The sequence below is a fragment of the Rhinolophus sinicus genome, chromosome 2 (genome assembly GCF_057876585.1).
Source record: "Rhinolophus sinicus isolate RSI-liver-muscle chromosome 2, RSI-T2T, whole genome shotgun sequence".
Lineage (NCBI taxonomy): Eukaryota > Metazoa > Chordata > Mammalia > Chiroptera > Rhinolophidae > Rhinolophus > Rhinolophus sinicus.
Window position 1 is genome coordinate 124289180 of NC_142502.1, and position 14143 is coordinate 124303322.

General features: G+C 35.0%; 1 protein-coding gene across 9 annotated transcripts in view; it reads left to right on the forward strand.

The window, feature by feature from the left end:
• TSGA10 (testis specific 10) overlaps window positions 1–14143 on the forward strand; it is a 106731-nt gene that overhangs the window by 44511 nt on the left and 48077 nt on the right. The window lies entirely within an intron of this gene.

Consider the following 14143-nt stretch of genomic DNA (forward strand, 5'->3'; position numbering starts at 1 on the left):
GATGTATAATAATTTGGAGTTGTTTTGTGTACATTTGTCTTAACAGTATTATTAAAGTATTATTCACATAGTTAAGGTGTTCAGTTTGGTAAGTTTCGACATGTATATACCTGTAAAATCATCACCTCCATCAGGATAGTGGCCCTATCCATCACTCCCAAAGTTTCCTCGTGCCCCTCTGTGACCTCTCCCTGCCCTGCCAATCCCCAAGCTACTGCTGATTTGTTTTCTGTCATAGAGATGTGTCTGGATTTTCTAAAATGTTACGTAAATGAAATCATACAGTATATATTCTTTTGTCCAGATACTTTCACTCACCATAATTATTTTGAGATGTATTCATGTAGTCACATGTAATCAAGAGTTTATTCCTTTTTATTGCTGAGTAGTATTCCATTGTATGGATACACCATGTAGACATTTTGGTTGTTTCCAGTTTGGGGCTGTAACCAATAAAACTGTTATGAATGTTTTTATATGAGTCTTTGTGTGGATGTATGCTTTTATTTCTCTTGGAAAATAACTAACAGTAGAGTGACTGAGTCATATGATAGATACATATTAAACTTTTGAAGAAACCATTAAACTGTTTTCTAACGTGGTTGTACTATTTTATTTTACTTTGGCACCAGTGGTGTCTTAGTGTTCCAGTTGTCACATATTCTCACCAGCACTCGGTGTGCAGTGTCTTTTTAATTTTAGCTGTTCTGATAGGTGTGTGTTATGGTTTTAATTTGCCTTCCCTAATGACTAATGATTTCAGGCATCTGTTCTTGTGCTTATGTGCCATACATTTATCTTCTTTAGTGTCTATTGGAATTTTTTGCACATTCTTCTTGAGTGGTTTATATTATTATCATTAAGTTGTAAAAGTCTTTTCTATATTCTAGATATGAGTCCTTTATCAGGTACATGTTTTGCAAATATTTTCTCCCAGTCTGTGGCTTGCCTTTTTATTTTCTTAACAGGGTCTTTTAAAGAGCAAACGTTTTTTATTTTGATTAAGTGAAATTTAAAAATTTATATCCAGTTTTTTGTGTTCTTTTAAAGAAGCCATCATTAAGCCTAAGGTAACTTAAATGTTTCTCCTGTGTTTTCTTCTGGCAATTTTATAGTTTTAGTTCTTACATTTAAATCTATGATCCATTTCAAGTTAATTTTTTATATAGTGCTAGATATAAATCAATGTTCACATTTTATTTTGCATATGGATATCCAATTGTTCCAGCACTATTTGTTGGAAAACTATCCTTTCTATACGGAATTGTTTTCCCCTTTTGTAGAAAGTCAGTTATCCATATATGTGTAGGTCTGTTCTTGGTTATCTATGTAATTCATTGGCTCTATTTATGTATCTTGATGCCAATACAACATTCCTGATTACGTCTTCAAATTAGGTAGTGTTAGTCCTCCAACTTTCTGCTTTCTCAAAGTTGTTTTGGCTGTCCTAGTTCCTTTGCATTTTATTTTAATTTTACAATCAGCTTCACAACATATACAAAAAAGCTTGCTTGGGAATTTGATTGGAATTGGGGGAAAATGACATCTAAAGAATATAAAGTTTTCCCACTCATGAACACAGTATGTCTCTCCATTTCCCTAGGTCTTTAATTCCCTTGGGATGTTTTGTAGTTTTCAGTGTGTAGATCTTACACTTCTTTTGTCAGATTTATCCCTAAGTATTTCCTACTTTTCAATGCTGTTGTAAATGGAATTTTAAAAATTTCACTTTATGATTGTTTATTGCTTGTGTATGAAAATACAATTATTTTAAAAAATAAACTTTGTATTTTAGAACAGTTACAGATTTACAGAAAAATTGGGAAACTAGTACAGTGTTCTACATATCTCCTACCCAACTTCCTGTTATTAACATCTTACATTAGAATGATACACTTGTTACAATTAATGAATCAATATTGATACATTATTATTAACTAAAGTCTGTACTTTATTCAGATTTCCTTAGTTTTTCCTTAATGTCCTTTTTCTGTTCCAGAATCCCATCCAGGACACCATATTACATTTAGTTGTCATGTCTCCTTAGGCTTCTCTTGGTTATGCCCCTTTCAGACTTTCCTTGTTTTTGATGACCTTGACAGTTTTGAGAAGTTCTGATCAGGTATTTTGTAGAAAATCTCTCAACTGGGGTTTGTCTGATGTTTTTCTCATGATTAGACTGGGTAATATGTTTTTGAGAGGAAAATCACAGAGCTTAAGTGCCATTTTAGGGTACATATGTGTCCAAGGTATCATGGGTACAGTAGTATCGATATGATTTACTACTGTTGATTTTGACTTTGATCACCTGGCTGAGATAATGTGTGCCTTTTCCAGAATGTCATATCATTGAAATCATACAGTCTATAGCCTTTTCAGACTGGCTCTTCCCCTTATCAGTGTGCATTTAAGGTTCACCCTGTCTTTTCATACTTTGATAGCTCATTTCTTGTGTGATAGTCTATCATATGTATGTACCACAGTATGTTTAATCTATGCATCTGTTAAAGGACATCTTGCTTCCAGCTTTTGGCAATTATGAATAAAGCTGCTATAAACTTTCATATGCAGGTTTTTGTGTGGCCATAAGTTTTCAGTTCAGTAAATAACTTGGAGCACAAGTGCTGAATCATATACCGTCAAACTATATTTAGCTTTATAAGAAACTGCCATACTCTCTTCCAAGGTGGCTGTGCCATTTTGCATTTCCACCAGCAATAAATGAGAGTTTCTGTTGCTCCACATCTTTGTCAGCATTTGGTTTTGTCAGATTTTTATATTCTAGCCATCATAATAGGTGTATTGTGATGGTGCATTGTTTTAATTTGAAATTCTCTAGTGGCAAATGATATGGAACATCTTTTCATATGTTTACCATCTGTATCTTTTTTGGTGAGGTGTCTATCTACTTAGATATTTTGGACATTTTTCAATTGTTTGTTTTACTTATTGTTGAGTTTTAAGACTCTTGTGTGTGTTTTGGATAAATGTTCTTAACAGAACATGTTTTGCAAAAAATATTCTACCAGTCTGTGCCTTGTCTTTTCACTCTTTTAACAGTGTTTTTTGCAGAGCACAAATTTTAAATTTTCTTTCATGGATTGTGTTTTGGTGTTGTATTTAAAAATTCATCACGAAACTCTAGGGTACATATTATTCTCCTCTCTTTTGTTCTAGAAGTTGATAGTTTTGCATTTTATACTTAAGGTCAATGGTCTATGTTGAGTTAATTTTTCTGAAAGACATAAAGTCTCTGTTTAGGCTTGCTTAATTTGCATATGGATATTCTAGGATTGTTCCAGCACCATTTATTGGAAGACTGGCCTTTTTCTGTTGTCTTTGCTCCTTTGTCAAAGATCAGTTGCCTGTATTTGTGTGAGCCTATATCTGGGCTCGCCATTCTGTTCCATTGATCTATTTTGTTTAGTCTTTTGCCAAACCATGCTGTCTTGATTGCTGTTACTTTACTGGGTAGTATGAATCCTCCAACTTTGTCTTCTCAATATTATATTGGCTATTCTGGGTCTTCTTCCTTGCCATGTAAACTAGAATCAGTTCGTCAATAGTTATAAAATAGCTTTCTGGGACTTTAATTGGATTTGCATTGAATCTTTAGCTCAAGTTGGGAAGAATCAACATCTTATCAATATTGAGTATTTCAATCTATAAATGTGGACTATTTCTCCATTTATTTAGATCTTTGATTTCTTTCATCAGTGCTTTGCAGTTCTCTACACGTTAATTTTGGAAAGTTCTAGGCCATTATTACTTCAAATATTTCTTATGCTCTTGTTTTCTTCTTTTTTCTCTTTCTGGTATTTCAGTTATACCCACAGTTCGTAGCTGTTCCTTTTTTTTTTTTCTCATTCTTTTTTTTTTCAGTTTGGGAAGTTATTATTGACCTATCTTCAAGCTCAGTGATTTATCCTTGACTGTGCCCAGTCTACTAATGAGCCCATTAAGGGCATTCTTCATTTTTGTCACAGTACTTTGTTTTCTAGCATTTCCTTTTGATGAGTATACCTTATTTGTGAATCTCTGAATTTGCCTTTCTTTTCAGATTTTGGGGTGGCAATTTGACTAGCAAATCAGTATCCTGATGTTTCCACAAAAAGTCTTTGATTTTCAGTTTAATCATCTTTTCCTTGTTTTAACAATGGGAATGACGTCTTCTAAGTTCTTTACATGTCAGGGCTAAAACCAGAAGTTTCACAATATATTTTTAGATATATATTCTACAACTTTGCTGAATTTACCTTTTAGTTCTAGTAGTCTTTTTATAGATTCCATTTAGTTTTCTGCATCGACAACTAGGTCATCTGCAAATAGTGACAATTTTACTTTTTCAGTCTGCATGGTTTTTGTTCTTTTTCTTGCCTTATTGCACTGTCTAGAAGATCAAACACAATGTTGAATAGAAACAGTGAAGTGCACATCCTTGTCTTTTTTCCACATCTAACGGGGAAGCATTCAGACTTTAAACAGAGATGTTACTGTACATCTTTCATAGATGTCTTCTATCAGGTTGAAGAAGTTTCCTTCTATTCCTAGATTACTGAGTGGGGTGTTTTTTTTCCCCCCAGGAATGGATGTAATTTATCAAATCAGTTAGGGTATATTATACTTTTTATAGATTTCTGGTCTCAGTTAACTACTACTTTAAGATATTTACCTCTATTTTTATCGTTAAGATTGGCCATCTTGGGGCTTTTTAAAGTCAGATTTTGGTATCAAGATATTGTAAACCTAATAATAATCTCACCAATTCATTCTGTCTTCTTTCAATACCTGGAAGAATTTGTATAATATGGGAGTTTTAGTAGTTACCAGTGAAGCCATTTGGGTGTCAACATTTTTGTTTTTTGAGGGAACATTTTATTTTATTTATTTAATGGTAAAGGAACAATTAGAAGTTTCTTCTTATGCCAGTTAGTATCTATTTTTTGAGGCATTTGTGCATTTTCTGTAAATTTCAAAACATTTTTAGAGTAATGTTGTTTATACACCTTTCAACATTTTAATGTTCACAGAATCTGTAGTGATTTCCTCTTTTTTGAGTTTATTGTTTTTAATAGTCTTTTCAAAGGACCATGATTTTGCTTTGGTGAGCCTCCCTATTGTTTGTTTTATTATTTCATTAACTTTTGTTCTTCATTATTTCCTTCTATTTTCTTTCTTTTTTTAAAATTAAAGTTTATTGTGGTGACAATTGTTAATAAAGTTACATAGGTTTTGATGTGTACAATTATGTAATACGTCATCTGTATATCACATTGTGTGTTCACCACCCAGAGTCAGTTCTCCTTCCATCACCATATATATGATCCCTTTTACCCTCATTTACCTTCCTCCTCCTTCCTTACCCTCTGGTAACCACTACCTTCTATTTTCTTTAGATTTATTTTCTATTTTTTTCTAATTTCTTCAGATGAATGCTTACATTATTACTTTTTGGACTTTTTCCCCCCTTATATTAACATTTAAGGCCATAAACTGTCTTCTAAATACTTATTTGAATGTACCTACAAGTTTTATGTACTTCTTTCTTTATATTTTCTAATATCATTATGACTTCTTAATTTGATCCATTGTGATTTTAAATATCCAAAACCAATTTTTATTTATCTGCTTGTGATTGCTTTCTTGCTTAATTATAATTACATTGTTTCTCAGAACATACTGTTAGGTTTCAGATTTCTGAAACTTGTGGTCTTCTACTTTTATGGTCAATTTTAGTAATGATCTGTGTATATTTGAGAAATGACAAATTCTGAAATAGTTGGGTACAGTGGTTTATACCTGTCCCTTAGTTCGGATTTATAATCTTGTTATTCATATATCCTATATTTGTACTAAATTTTTTGTCTCATTTACAGGAATTTCATGAAAAGAGTTGTCTAAGCTTCTGATCTCACTTTTTGTTCTCTCGTGAACCTACTGTAATCTGCCTTTCTCCCCTCCCATTCTATCAAACTTTTTTTCAAAGTAGTATTTACTTTCACGTTGCTCAATTCAGTGGTCAGTCTTCAGCCTTCATTTTATTTGACCTAGTAGCACCATCTGACAAAGTCGATCAGTTGTGCTCTCTCTACTCATTTAAACGCTTTCTTCATTTGGCTTCTGACATACCATGCTCATTTGATTTTTTCTTTTTTTTCTCTTTGGCTGTCCTGTCTCAGTCTCTTCTGCTACTTCCTTCTTATCCCCATGACCTCCAAATGTCGGAGTGTCCCTGAGTTCAGTCCTTAGACCTCTTCTCTTTTGTATCCACACTTACCGCTAAGTCATCTCATCCAGTCTCAGATATTACTTTTGACTCTGAAATATGTATCTGTAGCTTGGAATTCTCTTTTGAACTTCAAATTTGAATGTCAGACTACCTCCTTTTCATCTTTATTATGATGTCTAATTGATACCTCAAACTTAACATTTCCAAACCTCAGTTTTTGCTATCCACTACCCCTTTCCCTCCAACATACACAAATCTGCTCTTGTTTAGTCTTCCCATCTCAGTAAATGGAAACTCCATTCATACAATTCTTAGCCTGAAACCTGGAAGTGATCCATGATTTGCCTTGTATACACCCATATCCAAGCTAGTTGATTCTGTCTTCAAAATGTGTTCAAGGCTGAGCATTTCTCCTCACCTCTATTGCAACCTTGCTTATATTGAAGGCAATTTTTGCTAGGTAAAGAATTCTAAAGGTTAGGAATTATTTTTAACACTTTCATATCCTTCCACTATCTTCTGACTTTCATTATTTCTGCTGAGAAGTCAGCTATAAATTTATTTTTTAAAGATCAATATCTTATTTATTATACAGTAATTTATCATAGGTCTCATATTTACATGTACAAAAGGCAAAGAATTACAAAGAACCTACTCATGGGCTGTATAATCCAACTACATTCAGCATAATTAAAATACTATTGTCCCCGTTCTCCGTTTTGTCACTTGATGAAAAAATTATGTTTTATTCCACATGTAAACTCCACTTATTAGAAGTTGAGTCCTGAGCACAGTTCACCACATGTCTAGTAGGTTTCTATATCTTTAAACTAAGTACAGTGTTACAGGCCAAATCAGCCCAAAAGAAATGTATCCATTGTTGTTTGGGTTTCACTGCTGATGAACAAAATCCCCAGGGTTTCAAAACCAGTACTCATTATTTGTGTTCTGTACTGCTGAAATGAACTTTTCTTCCTAAACAAGTCTATTGTAATAGCAGAAGTTTCTTTCTGTTTGGGTTTCCATGTCACATAAATCAACACCTGTAAAAAACTGGAGTGTTTTCAAAATACTTCCTAGAAGCAAATTAAAAAAAAAAATGTCTGTGTGCCTGCATTTGTGCATCAAACATCTTGAGATCCAGGAAGTTACAATTCCCCATACAGCTGAATGATTGATGGAACTATTGTATGTTAATAAAAAGTTAGTTTGGGTCTCTGTGTCCAGTGATTCCAAGATAGGTTTAGTTTGAATTTGAGGATTTGAGGCTAAGAAGATTTCAATATTAAAACTGTTCCAGATGACATATTTTATGTAGAAAATCTGAAAGAATCGACAAAAATCTGGAGCAGTTTAAACAAGGTTGCAGGATATAAGGTTACTATACAAAGTCAGTTGCTTTCCTACATACTAGCAATGAAGAAGTGGAATTTGAAAATGAAAACACAGCACCATTTATATTAGCAACCCCCAAAAGAGATACTTAAGTATAAATCTAACAAACTATGTATAAGATCTATGTGAAGAACACTACAAAACTCCGGTGAATGAAATAAAAAAAGAACTAAGTAAATTAAAAGGTAGTCCATGTTTATGGATTGTCAAGATGTCAGTTATTCCCAACTTGATGTGTACTCACAGATTTAATACAATGCTAATCAAAATCACAGCAAGTTATTTTGTGGATATCAACAAATCGATTATAAACTTCATATGGAGAGGTAAAAGAATCACCAACACAATATTGAAGAAAAAATTGGAGGACTGATACTACCTGTCTTCAAGGTTTACTGTAAAGTGACAGTAATCAAAACAATGTGACATTGGCAAAAGAATAGACACATAGCTCAAAGGAACAGAATAGAGTGCCAAGAAATAAACCCAAATAAATATAGCCAACTGATCTTTAACAAATGAGCAAAGGCAATGCAATGGAGCAATGATAGTCTTTTCAATAAATGGTGGTGGAACAACTAGACATTCACATGCAAAAATAATAAATCTGAGACACAGTCATCACACCCTTCAAATTAACTCAAAATGGATCACAGACCTAAAATGTGAAACACAAAATTATAAAAGTTCTAGAAGATAACAGGAGAAAACCTAGATGACCTTGGGTATGGTGATGACTCTTTAGATACAACATCAAAGGCACAATCCATGAAAGCAATAATTTATAAACTGGACTTTGCTAAAATTCATGACTTCTGCTCTGCAAATGACAATATCAAGAAAATGAAAAGACAAGCCACAGACTGGAAGAAAAACACATCTGCTAAAGGACTGTTATCCAAAATATACAAAGAACTCTAAAAACTCAACAGTAAGAAAACAAACAACCCAATTAAAAATGGGCCAAAGACATTAACGAACACCTCACTAAAGAAGGTATTCAGATGGCAAAGAAGCACATGAAAATACGCTCCACATCATATGTCATTGGGGAAATGCAAATTAAAACAACGAGATACTATTACATACCTGTTAGAATGGCCAAAATCTGGAACACCAACAGCAAATGCTGGTGAGGATGTGGCTCAACAGGAACTCTTGTTCATGGCTGGTGGGAGAATTCAAAGTGCTACAGCCACTTTGTAAGACGGTTTGGTAGTTTCTCAGAAAATTAAACATTCTCTACCATATGATCCAGCAATTGTGCTCTTTGATATTTACCCAAAGGAGTTGCAAACTTATGTCCAAAGAAAAGTCTACACACAATGTTTATAGCAGCTTTACTCATAATTGCCCAAACTTGGAAGCAACCAAGATCGATTCTAGGACTCTGGGCTAGACCAGATGGCAACTGTGTGCCATATCCCATGTTAGTGTCTGACTGAGGACCTTCATGGTGTGATTTCTGGCCTGGCAAATGACTGACAAAACATTTTCCAAAACTACTTTATCATTTGGTTCTGATTATGTCATGTTTTGTAAAGGAAACATTCTATTCTGTGCACTGAAGTTTATAATAGGTGCAGATTTCTCATCTTGAATTCCAAGTCTTAGGATCATTCTGAGGTTGTAACAAAACATGCATTTCAGTCTCTGCTAATAAATGGTTGCTTGTAATGTTAAAATGCTGTATTGTGAATGGAATCTGTAAAACACCATCACCATACATTATAGCTTGGTTTATCAGTGCTGCCATGTAGAATTTTGTGTTTCATTGGTTTGAGTTTCTCTGGAGATGCTAACTAACTGTAAACGACTATCTGTAAAAGCATTAATTTGGGGTGTCTTTGAATGAGGCTCCCGGGGAACTGGGCAAAAAAGGTACATCTGAGCAGTAATGGAAAGTGTAACTTGAGAACCAAATGGCAATTTGGTTCGAGAATAAGATCATACACAGGAATCAGGAAACCCTATGGTGCAGAAGCTGTAAAGTTTTGTGAGGTGTAAGACATAGCTGTACAAGGAATGAAGAGACATTATTCTTTTGCCTGTTTCCCTAGTTCTTGTAAAATATTAGATGGACCTTTTTACCCTTTGTGTCCCTTGTATATCTGTACTAATTGGCTCAACAGCATTAGCATTTTCAATTTTTGAAAGAGGCTGGTTCCCCTTAAAAGAGAAAGCGTCTTAACCTACCCAAGGATCACAGTTGCTATTGACAAAGGAGTTAAATGAACATGGCAGAACCCTGTTTTTTAATGCTGCCTACTAAGGCTGCACAGATGAGTTGCTTGTAAGCTCCCAAATGGGCATTTGAAAACATCCTATGAGATAGTTTAAAGCCCCTTTGGTGAAAGCAACTTCGAAATATGTCTTGGGGGAATTGTAGAAGTCTATTTGTTGACACGGGAGTTACTAGAGTCTGCTTTCGCTTTATTTCTAGCATTCCTATTTCTTGCATGTGTGTTTTAGGTGTGGGTTTTATTGGTCAGTGATTTAAAGGTGTGATTTGAAAGCTCATGCATGTCATTTTTCATTTTCCTTTTTCTTACTAGAGGGATCCCTGTGTTGTGCAGGGGGTCTTTGTGGCTTTTTTGGGAAATACGTGGCTGCAGTGCAGTTTAACAACATGAGGCCAGCCACCGTGGACACTGGAAGGCTCTGTCTCAATCCTCTGCTGACTTTTCAGGACTCATTCATTATCCTCTGTATTGATACACTTATTACATTTATGCTTCTTATTTTAGCACACATTTTTTAAGTGTTGTTTTACAAGAAAAAAATAGTCTGTCAGGGCATTTGAAGGGATTCTTCAGTTGGACTACAGTAGAATTTCACTACATTTTCAAATCTTACTGTTGATTTACTATGCCATCCTGCAGGCGGTGATTTTTTTCTCCCAGATGTATGCTGAATGAGGGTTATTAGGAGGGATTTTGTAACAGTCAGGGATGCTGCACAGAAAGTTGGTCTCCATTGTCCAGGGGAGCTCTCCCCCAAAAGCTAGATAAGCTTCGGTGGTAGCACCACTGTAATTCCTTGCTGCTTTGCTTCCGTGACCCAGGGACACAGTGATGGCTCGCTCCCCTTATAGCTTCCTGGTCAGCCAGAGTGCTGCGTACTTAGCTTTCTATTATAGCCCTGGAAAATGGGTATTAAAAAAAAAATTTCCAGTATTTCACTCTCCCCATTTTTATACCTATTATTTGAAGATATGTACAATCTAGGTATTAACATTCTACCTCTACACATCATACTTTTTACAACTTTATTAAGGTATAATTGACATACAATATGTGTATGTACCTATGTAATTGACATACATATGTATACACCCATTAAATTATCCCCATAGCAGTATAATGAATATATATGTTATCCCGCTCTGAAATCCTTCCCTGATGCTGCCTCCTGCCTGCTCCCCATCCTTAGGCAACCACGGATCTGCTTTCTGTCATTTTTAATTAGTTCAGGTTTTCTAGAATTTTATCTAGTTGCAATCATATGCCATGTACTCTTCTATTGAGCTACTTTCACTGAGCATAATTACCTTGGCATTGATGAATGTTGTTTTATGTGTCAGTAGTGATTGTTGAGTAGTATTGCATTATATTGATATAACAAATGGACATTTGGTTTGTTCCCAGTTTTTGGCCATAACAAATAGAGCTGCAAATACAAGTCTGTGTGTGTGTGTGTGCACTTTCATTTCTTTTGGGTAAATACCTAGGATTAGAGTGGCTGATTCATGTGGTGGATACATGTTTAACCTTTGAAGAAACTGTCAAACTGTTTTCCAGAATGGTGGTACCATTTTACATTCCCACCAGCAGTGCATGTGAGTTCCAGTTGCTTTATATTCTTGTCAACACATGGTATTGTCTGTCTAGTGGATATGTAGTATCTTATTATGGTTTTAATTTGCTTTTTCCTAATGATTAGTGGTGTTGATCATCTGGTTATTTACTTACTTGCTATTTAGTGAAGTGTCAGTAAAAAATTGTCAATTTTTTGTTGGGTTGATTATCTATTGTCATTAATTTATAAAAGTCCTTTTTATGGTCTAGCTACAAATTATTTCTCAGATATGTTTTGCAAATATCTTCTAATGTATGGCGTGCCTTTTTATTTTGTATTTTGTTAGTAGTATCTTTTGGCAAGCAAAGACTTTAAATTTTGATGAAGTGTGAATTATTGAAATTATTTTTCATTTATATCATGCTTTTTGTGTTTTATTTAAGAAATCTATGCCAAACCTAAGGCCATTAGATCTGTTTGCTATGTTTTCTACTAGCAGTTTTATAATTTCAGCTTACATTTAAGTTTATGATCTTTTGAATTAACTTTTGTGTAAGGTGTCAGATAAAAGAGATTGTGTGTGTGTCTGTGTGTGTGTGTGCGTGTGTGTGTGTGTGTGTGTATGGGTATCCATTGATTGTTATTTATTAAGATTATCCACTTATCCATTGAGTTGCCTTGTCATCTTAGTGAAAAAGCAATTGGCCATATATGTGTGAGTCTATTTCTGGACTCTATTTTGTTCCGTTGGCCTATTTTCCCATCTTTATGCTAGTATCACTTTGTCTTGATAATTGAAGCTTCATAATAAGTCTTGAAATCAAGTACTCTGAGTCCTTCACTTTGCTTCTTTTCAAAGTTGTTTTGGTTGTCGTAGGTCCTTCACATTTCCATATAAATTTTAGAATTATCTTGTCAGTGTCTATAAAATGTTTATTGGGGTTTTGATTAGAATTATTTTGAATCTATAGGTTAATTTTGGAAGAATTGACTATGAACAATATTGAGCCCTTTGATCCATAAACACAGATTATCTCTCCATTTATTTAGGTCTTTTTTCATTTCTGTTAGCAGTATTTTATAATTTACCAGTGTATAAATCTTGCATACCCTTTGTCATAGTTATACGTAAGTATTTCATATATATATATTTTTTCCCCTTCTTCCGCCTCCCGCCACCCCACTCCCTTTCAAGCTGTTGTTTCTCAGTCTAATTGTGTAGGACACAGCTCCCTGGCCCATGCTGGGATTATGAGCCTTGCGCTCCCCCTTTGCACTCCCCCCAGCTGAGGCAGTTGGTCGCTGGCCGCTCACAGCAGCTCCTGGCAACTCTCTCTGACTGCTGGCTGCCACTTCACACTGGACACCGCCCTGGCAGCTCATGGCAGCACATAGCAGCCCAACGGCAGCTCACGCCAACCTCCAGCTGTTCACACCAAACTCCAGCTGCACACAGCAGCCCAGCTCCAGGGAGAGCCGTTGTTCACAATCTGAGCTGTAGAGGGTGCAGCTCACTGGCCCATGTAGGAATCGAACCGGCCACCTTGGCGTTAGGAGCACAGTGCTCCAACCACCTGAGCCACTGGTCCAGCCCTTAATGTGCTTTTAAAATTTGAATTGTGAACTGATTTTCAGCAGGCTTTTACCTGAGGCTTAGTTCTGTGCCTCGGTTGAGGGCATGTCCCTCCAGAGAAGTTCTGTGTTTATTTCTGCCAAGTGTTCTAGGTTATGTGACCATCCACACCTTGAAGGCTACTATTCTGTAGAACCAGATTGTATTTTGATTTCTTATCTTGAGATTAAGGAATCCCAAGGAAGACTTCGTTGTTGTGATTATCCTGAGCCTAGGAATGGTTGACAAACTGATTTTATCTCGTCTAACCTTTCCACTGAGGCTTTATGTGGAGAGTATTAGTTCTAACACTTGTGTTACAGACATCTCTATGGCCTCAACTTCGAAGTTAAAACACAAGACCCTAGACTACTGTGACGGGCAAACCCCAACCATATCTAACATAACATCGGTTCATAGTCTCATTGCTCTAATTTGACTCCCTTTCAAATTCTAATAAATTTTGCTGTACATTTAAAAGGATGCTTCTTATATTTTATTCAGTATGTCTTAAGTGTATTGTGGTGAGAGGACTTTTAGATTGTCCAGTTTCCACATTGTCGGAAATCATAGCCTGTTTACTTGTTTACTGATTGACTCCATGAGTGTAGGGCCAATACCCCCCAGTTCACCACAGCTTACTCATCACCTAGTGCCTGGTCCATACTAACCACTTAATAAATGTATGTGGAGTGAATGAAATTCTGTTCATTACAGATTTATTTATAACAGTGAAAAACTGAAATGAACCTAAATGTCTAATAATAGGGGAATATTTAAATAAATGATTATATTTACTTAAAAGTAAATGTTTATATGATATTTTTCAGCCAGAAAAATGAAGATTTGGAAGGCTGTATTATATGACTGAAAAATATTAAAGATTAAATGTAGGTTGAAAAACATCAGGATTCAATTTTAAATTTATAATACGTTAGTTTTAAAATATGCATAGCAAAAAATTACTGAATAGTGAACACCAAATGCTAATAGTAGCTGACATTACAGTGGTGGGTTGAGGATCCCTTTTTACTCTTTCTTCTCTGAACTTCCTATAATGTGCTTTTGTAATGAAAATACTAAAAAGAAAAAAATGTATATTAGTGTCC